General features: G+C 34.7%; 1 pseudogene; it reads left to right on the top strand.

Moving 5' to 3' along the window:
• The first annotated feature begins 269 nt into the window (after positions 1-269).
• On the top strand, positions 270-8900 carry LOC140502632 (nucleolin-like; annotated as a pseudogene).
• The last annotated feature ends 13925 nt before the right edge of the window (positions 8901-22825 follow it).

The raw sequence follows: 22825 nt of genomic DNA, 5'->3' as shown, positions 1-22825 counted from the left end.
ATGCATAAATAAACAAACAAACAAACAAACAAATAAATAAATAAATAAATGAGTGATTGAATGAGACAAAGAATTAGAAAGAAACCAGAAAGCGGGATAAAGCCTGCACCAAGTTCAACAACATAGGAAATTTTGGTATTTTGTTTCAGTCTTAACCAGCAAAAGGTTGCTCATACACAGACTACTGCTCTTGCTCTTCTGCCACTGAAGTTGCCTGGGTCTCAGCCACCAGGTTTGCACCCTCCTCAACCTAATCAAATACAGCCACCATGGTGAAGGCAGGGAAGGCTTCTAAAAGTGAAGCTGAGCCAAATAAAATGGTTCTTCCCCCAAAGGAGGTAGAAGACATTAAAGATGAGGACATGTCAGAAGATGAAGAAGAAAGCAGTGGAGAAGAGATTGAAGTTCCTTAGAAGAAAGGCAAAATGTCTGTGGCCACATCATTAAAGAAAGTACCACCAACAAAAAAAGCTATTGTTGCCATCATTCCAGTCAAGAAAGTAGCTGTGACTCCTGGAAAGAAGGTGGACACCCCTACCAAAGGCTCCATCACACCAGGCAAGAAGAGAAGTACTCCAGCTAAGCTAGCCTCCACCAACCAAATCAGTAGTGCTCCCAGCCAATGGAAAGAACATCAACAAGGAGGAAAGTGAGTATGAAGAAGAAGACAGTGAAGATGAGGAGGATGAAGGGTTTGAGCTTCCCAAAGCCACAAAGATGGGAGTGACTGTTGCCAAAAAAGACTCCAAGGAGGATGAGGAAGACAAGGACAGTGACAAGAATGGAGAAGGTAAGGATAACTCTGAAGGAGCCATGGACACCACACTTGCCAAGGGGGAAGGCCATGGAATCAGAGGAGGAGGAGGAGGAAGAGGAGAAGAAAGAGGAGGAAGTACCTGTGAAGGAAGTGCCTCAAAAGAGAAAAAAAAAAAGAAACAGAAGGGTCCTGAGGCCAAGAAATAGAAAATGGATGCTGAAACATCTACAAATTTCAGTCTCTTTACTGGTAACCTGAACTTCAAAAAAAGTGCGACAACTCAAAACCGGCATTACAGTCTTCTTTGCCAACAAGGACTTCACCCTAGTGAAGGTCCACATTGGTTTCACCAGGAAATTTGGCTACATAGAATTTGAATCTGCTAAAGACATGGAAAAGACTCTGGAACTCAGTAGCTCCAAAGTGCTTGACTCTGAAATTAACCTGGGAAAAGCAAAAGAAAATAAAGACCAAGATGCAAGGATGCTCTTTGTGAAGAATCTGCATATAAAGTAACTCAAGAGGAACTCAAGGGAGTGTTTTGAAGATGCTGTTGAGGTCAGACTGGTCTTCACCAAGGATGGGGCTCCTAAAGGAATTGCCTATGTTGGAATTAAGACTGAAGCAGATGTGGACAAGTCCTTGAAAGAGATGCAGGGCACTGAGATTGATGACCAAGGGCTCATTCTGGACTACAGAGGGGAGAAAAGCCACAGGCAAGAGAACTCCAGAAGGAAGAATAAGCCATCAGACTCCAAGACCCTGGTCCTTGATGTACAGGTAGTGTTTGAGAAGGCCACATCCATCAGTTTGTCCCAGAACAACCAAGGCCAACTCAAAGGGTGTGTTTATTGAATTTGCCTTTGTGGAATATGCAAAAGAGGCATTGAATTCTTGTAACAACATGGAGACTGAAGGCAGAGCCATCTGGCTGGAGCTGAAGGAATAGAAGGCTGCCAATACAGTCCCGTGGAGCTGGTCCTGCATAACCTTGTTTGTCAAAGGCCTGTCTGAAGACACGAGGGAAGAAGCATTGAAAGATTCATTTCAAGGCTGTGTGGGCACAAGGATAGTCACAGACAAGGAGATGAGGTCTTTGAAAGGGTTCGGTTTTGTGGACTTCAACTGAGAAGATGATACCAAAACTGCCAAAGAAGCCACGGAGGATGGAGAGATTGATGGAAACAAAGTAACCCTGAACTGGACCGGTCATAGCAGCTTCAGAGGTCAAGGAGGCAGCTGCTGTGGTGGATGGGGGTGGTGCATGGGGTGGTTTCAGGGGCTGAGGAGGTGGCAGAGGAGGCTAAAGGGGCTTCGAAGGCAGATGCCATGGAAGCCTGGAGGCTGGGGCAGTTTCTGAGGAGGAAGAGGAGGAAGAAGATGAGGCAACAACAACAAAGCCACAAGGAAAAAGATGAAGTTTGAATATTTTTTTCCCCTTCTTTTTTCTCTGCCCATATGAATGGACTCTGGAGGCTTTATTCTGCAGTCTAATCACTGATGGAGCCTTCTGAGGACATTCTAAGACAGATGGACAGTCTAGGCATCGTGGACAAACCTGGATAATATATCGAGGCAGAGAGTGCATGGGTTTTGACTGGACTGATGTTCCATATAAATATTTTGCAGAGATAGATGGTGTCTTTGGGAGGTCATATTTTTGTCTGTGAGTTGTCTTGAAATTATAATATTATATCCCATGTGCACAACCATTTTATTCCTACAAAAATTATAGGAAATTTAATACCTGAACATAAACACACTAGCCACTCTTTGGTATATGCTTTACATAATCCCAATGGATGAAAAGAGGTGCTAGCTGAATGGAAGATAGAAGGCAAAAATACAATGTGATAATTATTAATGAAATCAGAAGAGAAAAAAAGTCTTGTGGCTGATTTCTTACTATAAGAACCATCACATATTTTCAGAACAAAGACACGATTAATATTCCTGTGAACAGATTTTTTAAAAAATCTAACATCAAAGTTTTGTCTTTGGGTTCTGAAAACTAAAATCATATTAGAATCATGCCTTCATAAGCTCTCTGAGACAATGGTATTTTGTTAATAGTTTCATTAAATAACAGTTTTCTCTTTGACCTGTTAGTTGAATTTGAAGCCCGTTGTTTCAGAAATCATGTAAATCTCAGTTGGTAACCAAAAGCTATGTATGGATTTAATGAAAGTAATATGGAAAAATATCCAGTAATTTAAAGTAAAAGCTGACTACTAGTCTAGAAAATTCTTAGAAACCTAGGAAGAAGAATCTTAAGAGTTTGAATACATTTGTTGTTGTGTATGAACTGTTACCTCTTTGACATCATGACTTTTTCCATCACAGTTTCTGTATAAGGAGCAGTATAAGAAATTAAATGGGAATTTCTTGGGAGTTTTGTGGAAACTGCAGATGACATATGAAGGTTAACATATAACACAGAAAGTTTAGATACTCAGAAATGCATAAAATATATTTATTGTATTATATAATATCAATCCAAATTTTACAAGGATGTTAAAATATTCAATAAAGAAAAAGAAAAATATCACCCTTCTCTGTTATGAAGGGAAAGTAAAAAATTTTTATGCAGATTTTCTAGATTATGGTGGTGCCATGCCCCTAACCCCTGTGATATGTTTGAAAGTACATACACACATGGGTATGTATACATCCATACCATATATATATATATATATATATATGACTATAAAAAGGGACACTTGAAAAACATATATTTTTATCTAAATTAGTCTAAAGACTTCAAAAAAATGATTCTTACTATTATTTACTCAATATTGGAGATCCAATTGTACCAGCTCCATATCTGCTAAGAAAGTGTTGGGGGCATACCACATTAAAAGTACTACATCACAAGCGTTTTTAGAAAAGTAAGTGGGATTAACAATGAAAGAAAAAAGAAATAGACATGTACAGATTGAGTCTACAACAATTTAGGCTAGCTGACCCAACTTTCCTTCTCTCCTCAGGGACAAGACCCTTTAGTTCAAGGAAAATGAATGTGGTTAGAATGTATATTGAAAGATGTTGTCTGACAAGTGCTGTGAGAAATCATTTTTATGTGAGCTTTTAAACTGAATTATTGCATGAACACATAATATTTTTTTCAGTTTGTTAACATTGCACATATATTTATATGATAGTATTGGCAAAACAGACAATAGCTATGTGACACAAATATTGATTCGCTTCTATTATTTGAAAAAATTGGTTTTCGAAATTGTAAATTAGGGTTCATGTTATATTTTTCATTCAGAATATAGGCAACATTGATAAACATTCTATGCCTGCATAGAATATAATTTAAAACTTACCTAATTTCAATACACATACACACATGTGCATGCATATGTGTACATGGGGTAAAAGACCATATATGCATGTATGTGATACATATATGTACAGTTATATAGGTATATGAGTGTACACATATGCATAGATGTATACATACATGCACACACATGCATACACACAAATATGTTTGTGTCCCTCATGTCATCTTTTTAATGGCAATCAGCAGCCTCAGATCTTCCTAATCACATGTTCCCTAATATTTGTCCCTTGCCTTCAAAGGTAGCTTATACTTTCCAACTTTTTCCAGGGTGTGTGAATTTGACTAATATCTTTATTTCTCCAAGTTATGATTAATTAAAAATATGAAGATGGATAAAACAAATAATCTTATGATGTTATGTGACCTTATTTTATATTTAAATACTTGCAATCATTTCTGCACACAAAGTAACAAAAATATTATATTGAGGCCATTTCTTTTTCAATGATTTTATAAGTACTACAATGTATTTTGAAGTGTTAAATTTATTAAAATTCATCATATTCCTCCAGATCAGTTAGGTTTTCAGAGATTTGCAGAAAGATTCTTTGATAAGAAAATGCTGGATCACCAAAATCTCTTCTCTTATTCTAAAATCTAGAATTAAGTAGAAGCTTCTCATTTGGTCATAACTGGAGGACTGGAAAGAGGCAGATACACTAAGAAATAACTTGGCAAGTAAATGAAAGTGACAGTGTCATATATTCAGGAGACAATGTGAATGTCTATTCTTTACTTTTATTTGACTCTTTTTCTTTTATTTTGGTCTGTCTCCTCTATAATCAAGACATATTACATGTATCATAACACATATATCATAAGGGAGGCTATGTAGATAGAGCTCTGAACCTGGAATTAGGAAGCCCTAAATTCAAATCCTTTCTTAGACATTTACTACTTGTGTGAACCTGGAAAAGTCATTTTTATCTCTGGTTGCCTTAATCCACTGGAGAAGAAAATGGCAAATTACTCCAATACCTTTGCCAAGAAAATTCAATGGATCATACAGGGCATGGGGTCCTAATCGGTCAGACACCACTAAATGCTATGATGAACGGATAAGGAAGTTTGTAAATCTTACAATTTTGTAACAATATCACTTGGGATAGCTATCATTATTGGCTTCATCATCATAATTATTACTATTTCTCAACTTATTTCTTTGGAGTTCAGATAGAACTATCCTTGTTCACGTAATTAGTGTTCGATTGTTACTTGCAATCTATTTGCGAACATTTATTAAGTGTCTATAATGTTCTAGACATCATATTATTACTGGGAATAAAGACACAATGAAAGAAAAAAAGACTACACTTGGGATTAATGAAATATGGACTATTGTGACATGTGCACAAAATAACTTCTTTTTTTAGCTAATTAATTGTTTTATAGATTTTTATTATTTTAAAGACTGTTTCTCCCCCACTTATGTAGGTGGGAAGTACAGGGTTTACTAACAGTCTTGATTCTACTGCATTCAGCATAGGAACTTTGATCTGCTCAGTTTTTCACTTGGGCCTCAGAAGGTTCCCTTCTGAGCGGACTCCTGCTCAAGAAACTACCATACTGATGGCTTAATTAGTATAGACACCTAACAGGCACAGCCAGAACTCTTGACCTAGAAAGATAAAGCAGTCTTAGGCTCTCTGGCAGCAGAGAGCTGCCATCATGCTCAGCTATTTAGCAGATTATTATAATTTATCCCATTCATACTTTAAAAAAATCTCAATGACACATTGTTATGCTACTCTTTCTTATATTTAGTATTCTATTGACTTTTACAAGCATTGCTAAAATAATTGACTAAAAATATTTTTAAAACATTTTTAAAAATATGTTTGACTTCTCTAGGCTCACTGAAAGTATCTACTTCAGGACAACTCCTGTAGCACTACATTATCATGAGTATTATATGTATCCCATCCCCATTAAAATGAAATCTTCCTCTAACTTTCTCAAAAGTTTTTTATTCTGTATAGTTTGGACTTCATGAGTATTCACTATAGTCCACATCTATTTAAAATACTATACATGACGTTTTTTGGATCAGTATGAAGTTCAGGCAATTGTGGGGAACATTTTTGCCTGTGATAATGTTCTGGTTCCACTATAATTTCTTAATCTATGAAGACTACTTGGAGAGCTATATCTGTTGTATAGGAATTTGTCTTTTATTAGTTTATGAAAGATGATGAGGCTTTGTTGCATAATCCTGGCCACTTGCTCAAATAAGTGCTAAATTTTTGTAATCTGCAACAATATATTGCATAGGTCCTACCATTGCCTTCTATTATCTGCAACAATTAACTTTTTGGTCATTTCTGATGGCTATGACCTGGTCCAGAATTTTTGTCATAAACTCCTCATTTTCTGTAAACAAATTCACACATCTCACACATTTGTTTGAAACTTAATTGGCAACATATTGGACTGTGGTAGGTGGATGTAACTCATGGAGGACCTTTTGATTCCATTCTTTTATTTTAAGGCTTACATAGGCTTTATCTAGAGGTAAAGTATTTTTTATTACATTTTACAAATCCAGTAGTATACGTTTCCTAAACTTTCTATTGCTATATTTGTATGTTTGTTGTTTCAAAAGCATTTATGACAGGTTTTTGACCACTGTATCATGTGCTCCAAGAATGTTGGTCATTAATCTCCTTCATTTTTTATAAGAATAAATATTTTTATATCTTCCTTGAGGTGATGATATCAGCTTTATTAATATGTTATGGATTTTTATTAAGATATTTAAAAAATATCTAATAATTCATTTGTTGTTCCAAAAATTATCCTTAAGACTGTCCCCCCCACACACATCTCACTCTCTGGAGGGCAAATGCTTTAATCATGTTCTTCCTATTCAGCTTTGATTTCAGAATCAAAGTAGGTCTCTGGACAGACAGTGCTATGTTGTTATGCTTGTAAACATTATGTTTGATATATACTGTCAATGGGAAACTAAGGCATTTCTGTGATTAACTTTTTCATTACTATTATAGTTTCAATTTGACTTTGACTTTTAAGCTTAAAATTTTTGCTCTCTATTTTTTATTGACTTTTTAAAAAATACAGATGGTATCTAAATGTCATTGGAGAAAGTTTCTATGAGTTGAAGAAGCTGCTTAATGTGTTTTTCAAAGGAGACACATAACTCCTCCATGTACTTCAAGTGATTAATATGATATTTTGGTACAACCCTTTCTATAACTTAGAAAAATGCTTTATTCTATTCAGCAGAGGAAATAGCACATTTAAAGCAAGGTAGAACCACAACAAGCACAGCCATCTCCTTTCAAGACATCTTTATGCCAGATATGAATTTTCCTTGAATACATAGAAAGTGATCTCACAATATGTCTAGATGTCTCGCTATACTTGGAAAATGCATAGAGTAACACAAATAGAGAGGGATAGAATTAAAGAGAAATAGTTTTATCTATATACGTAGGCATTATATAGATGTGACTATGAATGTGCATGTGTTTATACATATTTATGTGTTTATATATGTACATGTTTATACACACATATATGTGTGTATATACGTATGTGTACATATATTTATTCATAAACAATGAATAAACCATAAAAACTTTTCTATTGCTTAGGTAGACTAGGTCAATAGCTTTTATTCTTTATAATCACACAAGTCAGTATAATAACTAACATTTATGTAGTGCTTACTATGTGCCAGGTACTGGGCTAAGAACTGTCCAATTATTATGTCAAGTAATACTCACAACAGCCCTAAGAGGTAGGTGGTATTATTAATCTCCACTTTATAAATGGTAAAATTGAAGTAAATGAGCTGAAGTGACTTCTCTGAAATCATATGACTAGTAATCTTCCTAGGTCAGATTTAAACTCAGGTCTTCCTTACTCCAGATCCATCATTCTGTACACTGTACCACCTAACTGACCAAAAATGTTACCATTCTTTTGGGTGGCTTGTTCAATAATTTCCAAACCTATTAATTGCTCTTTCCACCTCTGAAGAAAGCTCAATGTATTATTTTTGTATATTATATTTGTATATATATTTTGTATATGTATATTTGTATATTCATATTTTTGTATATTTCTTGAGTGATATAAGATCTGAATTATTTTCATTAATATGTAAGAAATTCATCTATATTTAGAAGTATCATTAATATTTTTTTCCTTGTTGATATATTTTTATAAAGAAAGTTGGAATAAAGCTTGAGCATGAGGGAAAGCTGGTAAAATATTTTGCTAAAGACCTGTGTCCCACACTGGTATGTCTGAGTCAAAAACAAAAGTATTTATATTAATTAGTGCTTTTTCCTTCCAGTTATTTAGAAAACTATAGTTTTATTCAGCCCCCTTTCTATTATATTTTTGTTCATTGTGGTAAAAATGCAAAGATTGTGTGCTTTTTGTTTCATTTAATTTGTATTTTTGTTGTGGCATATTTCTTTTAATCATAGGTGATCAGAAATTTGCCACATTTTCCTTTTTTTCAGATCATTCTCTGTTCTCATTTGATTCCTTTGTGTTTCAAGTCTCTTTTAGAATACATTCTAAATTCGTAATAGTCTGTTTTACAATTCTCAAAATATTATGAAAAACTTTTGTAGATTTTGATTTCTTTAAACATATCCTTACCTTCCACGTTTGATTTCAGGATATCAATAAGTTTCTTACTTATTCAGCTGTGTGCTTCACATCAATATTTGTATGCTCAATGTGTCTTACTTTTAAAGAGACAAGATATTCACATAAAATTGCCTTCATTCCTAGGTCCGAGAAGAACAAGATTGAAATCTTCAATCTCCAGTTTTCCTTGATGGACATTCTAAATTTTAGATTTACTAAATTGAAATGGAATATTTATACCATTGGATAAAGATTCTACAATTTGAAGGACCTGCTTAATTTGATTTCTGCTAGAGTCGTAAAGCTCTAGATCAACTATATGCATCAAATGGTTAATAAAAGATTTTCATTCATCTACTTTCATTTTAAAGTAAAAATTAGTTACGTTCAATCTGGTTTAGCCCATTTGCTTCTGCACGTGCTACATCATCTTAAAGTTATAGCTGAGAGGTCAGTGCCACCAAAGTGAATGAACAGTTCCTAATAAAGCTCTACAAGCCTTAATAACAGAAGTGCTAAGTCCCTCTTATGCACCACCTTGTCTACTCTAAGACTTTCCCTAGAGGAATGAGCAGATGAGAAGAATTTGTACTAATATCCATGAAGGCAGCTGAAGCAGGCACTCTGGAGGATTTAGAGTATGGTCAGACATTGAAGAGGTCAAGGTCATCTAGTGTTTTGCAGGCCATTGCTGGTTTTCCTGACTTTTGTTTTGCAACTGGACTTCAATGATTCTGTAAGAGAGAATAAAGCCAAAGACTTTCTGCAACTCTGCCTCACAAACCCATTTCACATGCAAAGTCAAGACACCACCTGGAGATATCATTGATCCTCATCAAAAATAAAAGACAAATAGTTAGTTCAGTTTCAGGAAGAAAATAATGGATTTGAAGATAAGCAGAATTATAATGAACTGAAAATGTCTCCTGAAAAATGTCATTTTTTATTTGAATTGTTCTTAGCATGGTTATTAATTATTAGGGTGTCTTCAATAAATATCACCTTTCAAGGTAGACATCATCATTAGTCTCATGCCCTCAACATTTCTAAATCAGTTTTATATATTTTCAGTATCTGAACAAATTATATGCATGGAACTGAGCTACAGAAGTCAAAATAATCAATAAACCAACATAGATATTCTGAATTTAAAAAAAAAAAAAAAACTTGTCCAAGAATTGTTGAATTGATAAATAATCACAAAAATCATGGAATTTGAGAGTGTTCGTCTAATCTAACCCATACTTGAAAAGAAGCCCAATGATAGCAAAAAATACAAATGGAGCATCCAGTCTATATTTACTTATTTCTACAGGGGGAGGGGGAAGGAACTCATCATCTCTCAAAGCAGCCCATTTCACTTTTTGACAACTGGAAATATTAGGATTTTTCCCCTGAAATCAAATATTTGCCTTTTTGAAGTTTTAATCCATTGATACTGAGTCTATTCTCTACAGTCAACCACAATCATAACCTTTCCTCCATAGGACAGCCTCTAAATACTGTAAGGAAGATTTCAAGTACACCTCTCCCTGCAAGTTTCATCTTCTCCAGGCTAGCCATATACAATTCCTAAGGTAAATATCCACATGAAAGGAGTATAAAGCACTTCATCATTTTGCTTGATCCTCCTCTGGATTAAAAGAATGGATTTAATTTTTTAAAATGCTAAACTGTACAGAGCTATGCACAGAACTCTGTGGCATTCCAATAGCTAACTTTGGCCACACTAGCACTGAATCATTAATGACTGTTAATGATTTAGGTGAGTTTACCCAATGTCCTCTGAACCAATCCACCTACATTCTTATCCAATCCATATTATTGTTCTACATAAGAATATGAAAGATTTTAGCATCAGGTTTGAAAAATTCTAGGTAAACTCTCTTCATTGCATTCTCCTCCTCTACCAGTTTAATCTTAGCATGACGACTGGCATAAACTCTGTTTGATGAAGACATATTGGCTCTTTGAATTCTTACTTCCCTTTTTACTCAAGAACCAACCATCTTTTCAGTGATTGGTTCTAGATTTTTCCATCCGTGTCACACTCAGCCTATAGTTTGAAAAATCCATTCTTTTTCTTTTTTGGGGGGTGGTGCATGGCATAGATCTTGGCATTTACTTTTTTCCAATCTTGTCAAACCTCTCCTATCATTCTCCATGTTTCAAACATTACTTAAACTGATTCAGTAATCATATCTGCTGACTATAACTAGATGGGAAGATTAAGCTAATGTAATAATATTGTTTATGTAGTGCTTTATAAATTTATAAATATGTTTATAACTTTATAAGTATCTTCTCAGCCAAATGACTTGAATTTATTAAGGGTAGCTAGGGGCCCTCTTTCTCCTTACTCGTCTCTTGCATCATTTGACTCATTCATTTTCATACTGTAAAAAGTCTTGTTAAAGAAAACAGAGCACAATAAGGATTGATCAACTCTGATTTTTTTCTAATATCATTTAGCATTGCACCATTCAAACCAAGAAAAACCCTATTGTCTTTCAATCTTTTTTCACCCAATAAATATAGCTAAAAGTAAAACAAAGGAAACTCAATCAATAACAAAACATTCTCTCATCCTTACCTTTCCTTACCAGCCTTCTTTCAAATAAATTTTATTTTCTCCCCTTGTTAGAATCATTTCCAACATAATTTCTTCATAATTTCATTCTTGAACAACTGCCATCCCTTCTTGGCTTATTTCCTATGCAGCATTTTAGCCCATGGAGTCCTATTTATCTTCCCTCTGAACCCTTCAAAAACTGTTTAATTAAAATTTGGGATGCATGTCAAACTATATGTGGATATCCTCTCCTCTGCTCCCAGTAATTCTAGAAAAGAGTGCTCCACACCTTGATTTCCCATCACATTACTAAGTAGCAAAATAATTCCCGTTCTCATAGTGCAATTAGATTTAGGATAGAATTCCCTTTCTTCCATTTTTCACAATTATGTTTGTGCATGTGTGTGTGTGTATGTGTGTGTGTGCGTAAATATCTAATTACATGTTAAAATAATTTGCAAAATTTTTTTGAAGTTTTGAGTTCCAAATTCTATCCCTCCCTCTATCCTTCCCTTCTGCCCTCCCTGAGCAATCCAATATATGTCAGGATGAAATTACGAGTAATGAAAATTTTAAAGAAGTATTATCTGCCCTGCTTTTTCAGGGAGAAAGTGCCAGCAGATGCCTGGATAATTGTAGTTCCATATCACTAATATATCATACCTCCTTGCTAGCTGTGTAACGTATTTTTTTTTATTTCCCTTTTTCTAATCTTGTGGTCTGAAGTATATTCCAATGACAAAATATTTTGTTTCTTTCAACATTACTTTCCATGAAAACAACATTTGTCCTGATTTATCCATTTGGTTCCTGGATTTTTTCAGATGAATAGCTATTATCTTTTTAATTACAGTCGTACACTATTCCCCTCTCCCTTTGCTTATTCTACTTCCTTTAAATAACCTAAAGCCTACCATTCTTCACCAGGCTTCACTATTGACTCCCCAAGACTTGCTCTACAATGCCCCAAAAACCGGTTGTCTCTAGAAACTCAGAAAAGTGAAACAAGATTGGTACATGAAAGTAAATTGTTAAAATGTATTGCTAGTATTTCATACACCTTTGTAAAGCATTTAAGCAACAAATTATGGGTTTTTCCTGTATCTACTGTTTAACAATTTTGTGAGGAGTCTACAATTTGTCATGTGTCTTAATGTAACTGTTCTATCATTCCCAATATTAATAGTGTTCAAACTTTCCACTTCTCATTTGAAACAACATGAATTTTCCATTATTTTGTATTTTTTGTGACAATACAGATGACCAGAATTTTCTTATATATTATTTGTTTTAGGAATTATGTTTTACCCATGACTTCTCAAGACTGTGTAGTAAATTTTTTGAAATTCTTTCTACATTTTATTCTTGTTGGTTAGCTGTTTTGGTACCACTTTGTTTTATTATATCATGTTAACCTTTTCTTTAATTTGTTGACCAAGGAATTCTAAATATTTTGCTATTTTTTGCCCCCAGATTCCTTTCCACATACTCCTTTTTGGGTTCTAATTTGGAAATACGGCAGTCAAATTTTTGACTATGCATATCAGCTAGAAATTTATGTAAACTTTCATGGCTTTCTGTGCACATCCATAGTTTTCTTGAGTTCCTTCTGCCATAGTTGTGATTAGTGCAAAATTAAAGGTTAATTTTTGATATCTAGCTTTTAATTCCCAACACTTTCATATGACATCCATTGCCACATATACAGATTGTGAAGGAACTGAAATATTTCTTTACTCTTTGTTCAATGTTGTGGAAGAATATGTTCACTAATTATGATTATAGCAAATATCAACTTCTGAAAAAAAATAGTCTGTTTTTATGTAATTGGAGTGCTAGTTGGATTCATACCAAATTAAAATACAAAGCTTTTAAAATTCTAATTTAATGATATTTATCTCCTTTTCCAAATAATGTAAGACTCTAGTGAATATTACTGTCATATGTTGCATTAACAGTTAAAATTTCTGAAGCATAGATTAAATGATGGTTTTATAATAACGTCAGAGAATTTAAGTCCTCACTTTTTAGGTTTTATGAGTTTCTTGAAGATTTAGAAGTCAGGATATCATTGACAAAAGATAGTATGAAGATTTTGCCTGTAACTGGAGACTTTTTATTTTCTTATATGCATTATTGGTACATGATGAAATCAGTATGAAGTATTTACAACCTCGATTTTATGTACATGTGCAATTTATCTGCCTTAATGGTTAGACCCACCTGCATTTTTTAGCAGACTTGGTAATTCTATTTCTGACCTATTTTCATATATCTTGTTTTCATGTGACTTCAGAAAAAAAAAAAAGTAACACTACTGAATCCATCATCCTCTCTGTCAATCTGATTATCATAAAAGTTTTAAACAGAGCCAGTCCACAGTCCTACTGTTTCATAATTTTCTTAGATTCCTATACTTTTACAAAAAGTCCCTTTGAGTTTAATGGCACCAAAACAGATATTTAATTGTGTATTTTCATCGTACTGACTGGGGTATTAGACAAAATGTCCAAATTTCAGAATTTTGCTAAACCCTTCCTGCTACGTTTAGGCACTCAAAATTGCTACTGCATTTTACCTTACATATTGCTAGTAATTTGACTATGACTATAGCTATTACTATCTATCCATTTATCTATCTGTCTTTTTCAGGGATGCATCTTTTAAGGATCAGACGTACATTTATAATTAGGAAAGATGATGAAGAAGAAAAACAACGAAAACAAGAACAACAAGCACATGAAGAAAAAGAAGAAGAAAGTAGAAGAAGAAATAGAAGTAGAAGATGAAGAGAAGAAGAAAGAGAAGGAGGAGAAGAGAGAACAAGAAAGAGAATAAGAACAAGAAGGAGGAGGAGAAGAGTAAGAAGCAAACAAGAAGAACAAGAACAAGAAGAACTAGGACAAGAAGAAGGACAAGAAGAACAAAGACAAGAAAAAATAAATAGAAGAACAACAACAAGATGAACAAGAAAAACAAGAATAAGGAGAACACAAATATGAAGAAGTGAAAGAAGAGGAAGAAGAAGAACAAGAAAGTACCAAGTAGCTATAGAAGTCTTTAAAGTTGTAGTCATAATCTTGAGTGATAAGTTGACATGTGGTAGGTGCTTTGCATGCTGTGGTACTATTGGAGTAAAGAACAATTGTCTTGTTGATATATCACAATGGTTTTAGTTTACCTAAAGGATTAAAAACAAAATCCTCCACCACTTAAATCTATCTACTGCCTTGCCCTTACCTTTCTAATCTTGCAATACTGTATTTTCTTTTGCATGTTTTTCAAGTTAACTGCAACCGCTTATTGGTAGTTCCTTACAAAACTCACTCTATCTTTCAGTCTTATCCATTTGCACAGTTGGTCCCCATTCTTAAAATTCTCTCTCTCCTCACTCCTTACTGATGTCTCCTTTCAAGAATCAACTCAGATCCCACCTTCTGCTGGAGACTTCTTTTTCCCTTCTCCACTTGACAAACCCTATCCTTTGAGATAACTTTCTGATTACACTATATATACACGTATGTATGTGTAATTTTAAGCATACCTTCTCCCTCATTGGAATACAATTGAGATCAGAAACCATGTTTTTCCTTTCTCTTTTTTGTCTTTCTTTGAATCCCTAACATTTAGCAATGTTTTAGTCAATTGACTGACTGACTGATGAACTCAACCAGTCTGATAGTTAAACAATAACATCCTTCCCTCACCAGACCTATACCTGAATCCTTCTTTGATCCTATGATCTTTTTTCATCTTGGTAGGACTTTCAAGAGATTTCTCTATTTTGCTATAGCCTTTGAGAACTGAGGGATATTTTCGGCCTTGGGGTGAGGAATCAGAGGGTCACATAAAGTGAGCTTGGGAATTTGTGTAAAAGATTCTCATTTGTATGTAGGCATGACAAAGAACAGTAAATTGCCACATCAGCTCTGTCTAAATGCAGAAACCTATTTGGGGTTATTCAAAACCAATAGAAATGTCAACATGCTTCAAAAAGTGCTATTCATAATGTAAGTATCAATGTAACCTCTGGTCTGTGACATACAAGATGAATAAAACAATAAATCCCTCACAGTGATACATTCAAGTTTTTACAAACTTCATTTTCTTTCTTAATAAGGCATCAGTGAATTTTGGACAGGGGTTTGGTTAGTCTGATTATCTCAAATTCAAATTAATCATACTAAAATTTCAGAATGAACAGAGAATGTTTTTCAACTTTAGGCAGGGTCATCTGAATTTATAGCAGTAGCAGGATAATTCATTTTTCACAGATTCAGTATCTACTCCCGGAACGTATCCTGACAGATTGTAGGCATTTCTTAGACAGTTTTTATATTGAGATTTTTAAGCAAAGGAAGAACAAATCAACCTTTTGCTAGTTTAATTGAGCATGAATTTATATAATTCATTTATGCTGAACACTACACCAGCTCAGATTTTTAATTAGGTCCCAAACTAACAATCCATAACTCATAGGAATTTAAATAATTATATTTGTAAGGAGAAAAAGTTCAAGGGATTTTTCTTTTTGATTTTTCTTCCTATTATGTTATACCATTGAGTCTCCTATATTCTTTTATTTCCTCTGAAACATGGTACTTTAGTGTCTTTTGCTGTCTCCACATTAAGAATGTGGAAAAAAATAATATGTATAACAAATGTTCCTAGAGGGAAATTATAAGCACATCTCTGTAAGATTCATAGAGCTGTAGAATGATTGAATTGGTAAATGTAAGCTATTTTTACTTCTAAAATGTTAATGCTGTGAGCCACTATGATCACATATTTGAGATACATCTATTTTCTCCACATTTAACAGAGCAGGTAGTAACAATCTAAAAATAATTGATATAAAAGATGATCTAGACTGACACTATAAACAGGTTCAAGAAGGCTTTAGATATATTTGTGGATGCTAGATTCTTAATAGAGAATTAAGGAAGGTAGAAAGCAAGGTATACTGGAAATAGTGCCAGATTTAAAGTCAAACAATTTGGGATCAAATGTTTGGTCTATTACTGTAGGATGGCATTTCAAAAAAGAGCTAAATATCATGGTCTGAGTTTCAATTTCAGCTCAGGTAGTTACAAATTATTCAGCCATGGTCAAGATATCTATTTCACTGAGTCTTCATTTCCCTCATTGAAATGGTAGTGGTCAATTATCAAAAATAATAGTCCATAATCAAATTTGTACTACCCAATTGACAATGTAATTATGAGGGAAACTTTTTATAAATTTTGAAAAAATGCATACATTTGGATTAATTTAATTCATTTTTGCTTTAGTGGCCTTAGGAAAGAGACTCTACCTTTCCTAAGAGAGAATTCTATTTTGTAGGGATAGAGTTCTCATCTCACCAAGAAGGATATATTTTATATCCTTATTTAATTGCCAGAATTAGAGCTAAGGCGAGTCAGATGGGAGAGAGGTTGGAGTAATAGTTGCAGTAGTAGTATTAATAGTAGTAGTAGTAGTAGTAGTAGTAGTAGTAGTAGTAGCAGTAGCAGCAGCAGCAGCAGCAGTAGTAGTAGTAGTAGTAGTAGTAGTAGTAGTAGTAGTAGTTTTAGTAGGAGTAGTTGTAGTAGTGGCAACAGCAATAGCAGTGGCAGCAATAGTAGGAGAAGTAGGAACATCAGCAATATTAGTAGCAAGAGCAGTAGTATCTGCCACAGATAGCAGCAGGAACAGCAGTACAGCATTGGTAGTGGTAGAATTATCAGTAGCAGGGGTAGGACTAGTGTTAGGTATGACAATATTAGTAGCAGTCGCAGCAGTAACATTGCCAGTAGTAATATCAGTAGAGCAGAAGTTCTCTTCTTAGAAGCAGAAGCAACAGAAAGAACAGTGGTACTAACAGCTGCAGTAGGAGAAGTACTGGCCATAGTAGTTATAGTGGGAGTAGTAATGAGGGTGATAGTAGTAGTAGTAGCAGCAGTTGTAGTAGCAGCATCTATAGTAATAATGGCAACAGTAACAGAGGGATTAGTAGAATGGGAAATAATAACAATAGAAATTCTAACAACAATATGAACAGAAGTAGTAGAAGTGGCAGTGGTGGTGGTAGTGATACCAGTTAGTAGTAAATAGGCTAAAACTATTAATTAGAATATTTTCTTTCATAGTTTGTTTGTTGGTTATTTTGTTCATTGTCTTTGAGTCTTCCATATTCTGGATAAAAAGAGAAAGTGGAATGAATTTGAAAAATACCACTAATTTGTTCCTAAAGGGATAAGGAAACAAAAATTGTAGTTAGGAGAGATCAGAATTTTAATTTTAACATTTTTGTAGTATAACCAACAGCAATTATTAATCTCTCATAATCTCACTTTTGCCATCTATAAAATGAAGATAAAAACATGTACCTTACAAGAAGGGAGTTTCCACTTCTCTCCAATTGCTGTCACCTAATAATGATGCAAGAAAGAAAGAGAGAAAGAAAGAAAGAAAAGAAAAAAGAAGGAAAAAAAGAAGGAAAGTAGGAAAGAAAGAAAGAAAGAAAGAAAGAAAGAAAGAAAGAAAGAAAGAAAGAAAGAAAGAAAGAAAGAAAGGAAGGAAGGAAGGAAGGAAGGAAGGAAGGAAGGAAGGAAGGAAGGAAGGAAGGAAGGAAGGAAGGAAGGAAGGAAGGAAAGAAGGAAGAAAGAAAGAAAGGAAGAAAGATGAGATGGCTCCAAGTGAGGAAGAATACACTACTATGTGTCTACAGCTAAACCAGACACTTTTCACTTTAAGTAAGTGGACTATTCTGCAGACCTCAGCCTAAAGGGATTTTTCTTCAAGATAAATGTTCTAGGCCAAGACAAAGGAAGGGAAGAAGGTTGGAAGGCAGTAAGGAGGCTGTGTCCCCAGGAAAGAGGGTTCAAGGACTCGTGAGAAAAAGTGAGGGATAGAGGAAGTCCCTGCAAACAGTGGCAGATCACATGGCGGTTGTGGAGTGGACCAAGATGGACCAGCCATGGACTAACCTAGAGGAGGCAGAGCAATGGGGACAGATATGTATGCACACAAATAAAACAGGACACATACTCTTGTCCACAACAGACACATGGTACCAGAGTGTGGGTGGACAGAGAAGGTGGACAGGTGGATGGAGAAAGATAGAAGTCTCCTTGCTGTGCTCCTCTGGCAGTCTTAAGCCAAGCTCCCAATCCAGATCCAGTAGGTCATGGAGGTCTGACTGTTTTTCTGCTGTCATTTGGAGGGTTTTGTTGTTGATATTTGTTTTTGTTTTGTAGTGAGGGAGATAATGGAGTGGTAAAGAGAGAGAGAGAGGTCCTGTTCAATAAAGGTTAACATAGGTTAACATAGATTTCTTTAAGTAAGGTAGAATTTGTGTAATGTGAAAGTAAAGTGAGAATTTTCTGTACAGGTCCCTAGACAGTTCTTGATAAAAGGCTGTAAAATGTCATTGTGGGATTTTCTAGGATGTTCTTGCTTTAGTGAGGAATGTGGAGAGGGAAATTTCCTTTAATTTATCCTCATATAAAAATCTTAAAGATTATGTCTTAAAGAGCTTCATAATCTTGACTATGTTCCCTTGAACTCTGTAGAGCATTCAATGTCCTTCCTAAAATGTGGCTCCCTGAGCTTCACGTCATCCTCCAAAACAATTACCTTATCCAGAACACAGTGCTTCTATTAGTTAAGCCTAGCTTTAAAAGTCAAAAGCATGGCAGTCAAAAAAGCTAAATACATTAACTAATAAGTCAAATATTTTTTTAATTGCCTTGTCACCTTGTACACTTATTTCAAGGTCTTTTTGGTTGTTGTTAAGTTGTGTCTGGCCCTTTGTGACATCTTATGAGATTTTCTTGTTAAAGACACTGGAGTAGTTTGCCATTTCCTTCTCCATTTCATTTTACCAATGAGAAAACTGAGGCAAACCAAGTAAAATGAATTGCCCAGCGTCAAATAGCTAGTAAAGGTTTATGAGGTCAGATTTGAACTCAGGAAAATGAGTCTTCCTGACTCCATGCAAAACTCTCTATCCAGTATACCACCCAGCTGCTCATATTGAGCTAAAAGTTCAATAAAAATCTTTCATTTTTCTAAGACAAATTGCTATGAATCTTTTTGTTCTCTTTTTTTATATCTTTCAAGTTATTTTTTTGAACCAAATTATTAAATTTACACTTCCCTCAACTGCAATCAATTTTATTAAGTTTGACTTAATTTTCAGGCTGCTGAGAAATTTTTGGGCATAGACTGTAACCTGAGGTTCATAGGATTCAATATCCACGCTAGGAAGGGAAAGAGAAGTCATCTAAGCCAACACATTGATTTTATAGCTAAAAGAACATGGACCTAAAGTTAGCTACGTGGTTTCCCTAAGGTCAAGGAGGTAGTAAACATCAGAAGTGGAATAGGTGTGTTAGCTATCCCTTTTAGCTAGCTCTCATCTGTAAATATGATAAGAAGTCTATGCATTTTTTTGAGTCAATAGGGGATGAAAATGTTAAGTAGTGAAGAGCCAAACACAGATCCCTGGGGAATCCCAGTAATGATATTCAGTCAAGTTGACATTAAACCATTAGTGAACTTTTTCTTTGCTATTTTTTATAAGCTTTCCTAAGCAGGATAAAGAAGAAATGGATCCAGGTTTTTCCTCCTCTCGGCTAAAGGCAATGTAAACTTAAAAAATAGCAGTGTGGCTATCTGATAAGGCTAGGTTGTTATGTTCATAACATTGGCTCCCCCTTCTCCAATTTCTTTTTTTTTCCTTTAAAAATGTTCACAAAGATATTCTGTTGGGGAGAAATGTATAGGCAAAGGAAATGACTAAAGATTAAGGCACTATTAATGGGAGAAGGGAGAAATGGCTAGAAATTCCAGTGCTTCACATATCTTCCTCATAGATAGTTCTTTTTATGTAGTATGTGTTGTTGTTCAGTCAATTCATTCCTGTATGACTCTTTTGTGACTCTGTGGGCCTTATTGTTCATTTTAGCGAAGATACTGGAGTGGTTTGCCATTTCCTTCTCCAGTGGATTAAGACAAATAGAGATTAAGGGAGTTATCCACAGTCACATTGCTAATGTCTGGGGCTGGATTTGACTCAGCTTTCCTGACTCCAAGAATTTATCCCCTGAGGAATCTAGTTGCCATATATGTATATGTTGTATAATGTCTGTGTATAGTTGCACACAAATTGTATTCTGCAAGTATAGCATAATCTCCCTGAGAGCAGAAATTATTGTTTATTTTCATATATCTAGTACTTCAAGAGTGTCTTATCAAATAAACATCATCAAATATTTCTGGATTTGAACTGTGTTTCAATGAAAAATATTTGCATATGTTTTGAGACATTAGGAAAGGAATCAGTGGATTAAGAGTCATTGAAAGGGAAAGAGAAGGCATGATCAAGGATGTGACCAACTTCTGAGGAGATGGTGCGCTGTGTGGATCACAAACAGGCATAGACCAATTGACATTATCAAGGAGAAAAGATATTCTGCATCAGACAAGACAAATTGTTGGTTATTGATAGTCCAAGTGCTTGCTTTAAACAGGTATTGATGCATCCCCCTTCTCCATAAAATTTGATTTTTTTCTTCAGGACATATGAATTTCTTTGACTTTTAGAGGTTTTTTTGCTAAGGGTTTTTTAAACAGGAACTTTGCAAACTGTGTGGCTTTTCTGCCATGGTTCAGGCACTCTTTGCTTATACATTGAATGATCCTAGAAAGAGTTCTGGTAGTGCCTCTCATGTGACACTGGTGTCTAAGTGCCATTTTGAAAACTTCTTCACAGCCTTCAGTTCCACCTTTGGTCATGTCATCAGGTTATGCCAGTTAGTAGGGATCAGGATCATTAGGCACAGAATTACATACAAGAAATTGGTTTTCAGCATCTGTTCAACTTTCATCCTATTCTTAATGTTAGCATCTTTGTCTGTCTTCACCCTCAGACAATAGCCAGTCAACCAATATTTATTAATGTTCTACTGTGGGTTTGACACGGTACATTGGCCAAACAAAGCTAGAGAGAGAGAGAGAGACAGACACAGAGACAGAGAGAGATAGAGACAGAGAGATAGAGAGAGATAGAAAGAGAAAGAGAGAGAAAGAGAGAGTCACTTCTTAATATCTTAATGCTTTCTCATTTCCCTTGCTACAACAGCTCTCCATTCCAATAGTGTTCCCGCAAATGTCACCAATACCAGATATTTTTTGATTTTCTCATTTCCACCATAACTTTATTACCTTAGGTCCTATTGGGTCATTGCCTAGTAAATCTTCTCAAATAATTAAGTTTTTTTTTCCTTCTATTAAGTCAGTTTTTCTTCTATAGTTTTAGGACTTTTTTTTTTTTAATGTGTCTTAAATAGAACCATTGCAAGTAACTGACATCAAAATTAAATTGATATTCATGTTTTCATGGAATGAAAACTAATGTGATTCAATGACAAATGTATTTTGTGAATAAGTAAACTGGGAATTTCAGTTTCTTATTTCAAAACCAGATTACCATTATGAAATATGTTATCAAAAGTAATCTTTTAATACAGTTTTATCAAGGGATGTTGAGAGATTGTGTAGCCAGATCATACTTCGTATCACTTAGCCAGACTAAATACTTGACCTAGACAGGCTGATGTACACAATTGTTCAGGTGACAAAGTAAAAAGGAGGCTACTTTACATTGCTATTGGTGGTGTATAAACAATCTAGCTTCTAGTACCTTCTTAGGTTAACTTTGCAAACGCTCAGAACGTCTTGCATGTCCTTAGGCTTCCTTCAACTTCATGGTGGGATGGAACCCACTTTTTCTTTGACTTTCCAAGTTACAATCATTAGAGGTAAATTAATTTGCAGAAAAACACTTCAGGCAAAATGGAAAAATGTGAAATAGTATTTTCAAATCAATTGAGATTTTCAGGAAAGCAAAACTTGAATTTAGAGTTTAATCTTTAAATTTGTTCCTTTGGTAAAAAATGGGTTAATCCTATACAATAATAGCACTCCATTGATTATATACCTATGAGAATTTTCTGTATATACTATTTTTTCTTTTCTTTAGTATATATTCCTGTATTTGTATTTCAACTGCATGAAATGAAGCTATTCTACCACCAGATGGCAGTTAAAGGCAACTAAACTTGTGTTTCTTCAAATACAAAGTTTAGTTTCAAATTCAGTGATACAATCAGCGTTTTAAAGATATTTCGAAACACAAGGTGTGCACTGAATATTCATATGCAAAGCAGAGATCCTGTACTACATAACATCTCTTTCCCAAAAAGTCATCTGTGGGCATGCCTGAGTATGCCCTAGGTTATTTTCCTTTGTCCTTAGTTTTGAAGAGGACCAAGGAGATCATGGGGTCATGTCTTGACATGCCAGTGAATTGTATTTAAGTGAGGCTGAGTGGCACAGAGTTATCAGCCTCACTGTGTCTTTCACAGTCATCAAAGTCCATGGTAAAACAAAAGTCAGTATGACTGACAATAGCCTGGGATACAGTGAATGACTTTGAATTTTTCTGTGTGTGACCAAACTCTAAGCTCTCCAC

This window comes from Notamacropus eugenii, chromosome 4, assembly GCF_028372415.1.
Source record: "Notamacropus eugenii isolate mMacEug1 chromosome 4, mMacEug1.pri_v2, whole genome shotgun sequence".
NCBI lineage: Eukaryota > Metazoa > Chordata > Mammalia > Diprotodontia > Macropodidae > Notamacropus > Notamacropus eugenii.
Note: the sequence above shows the minus strand (reverse complement) of the source record. Positions and strands in the feature narration are given on the sequence as shown.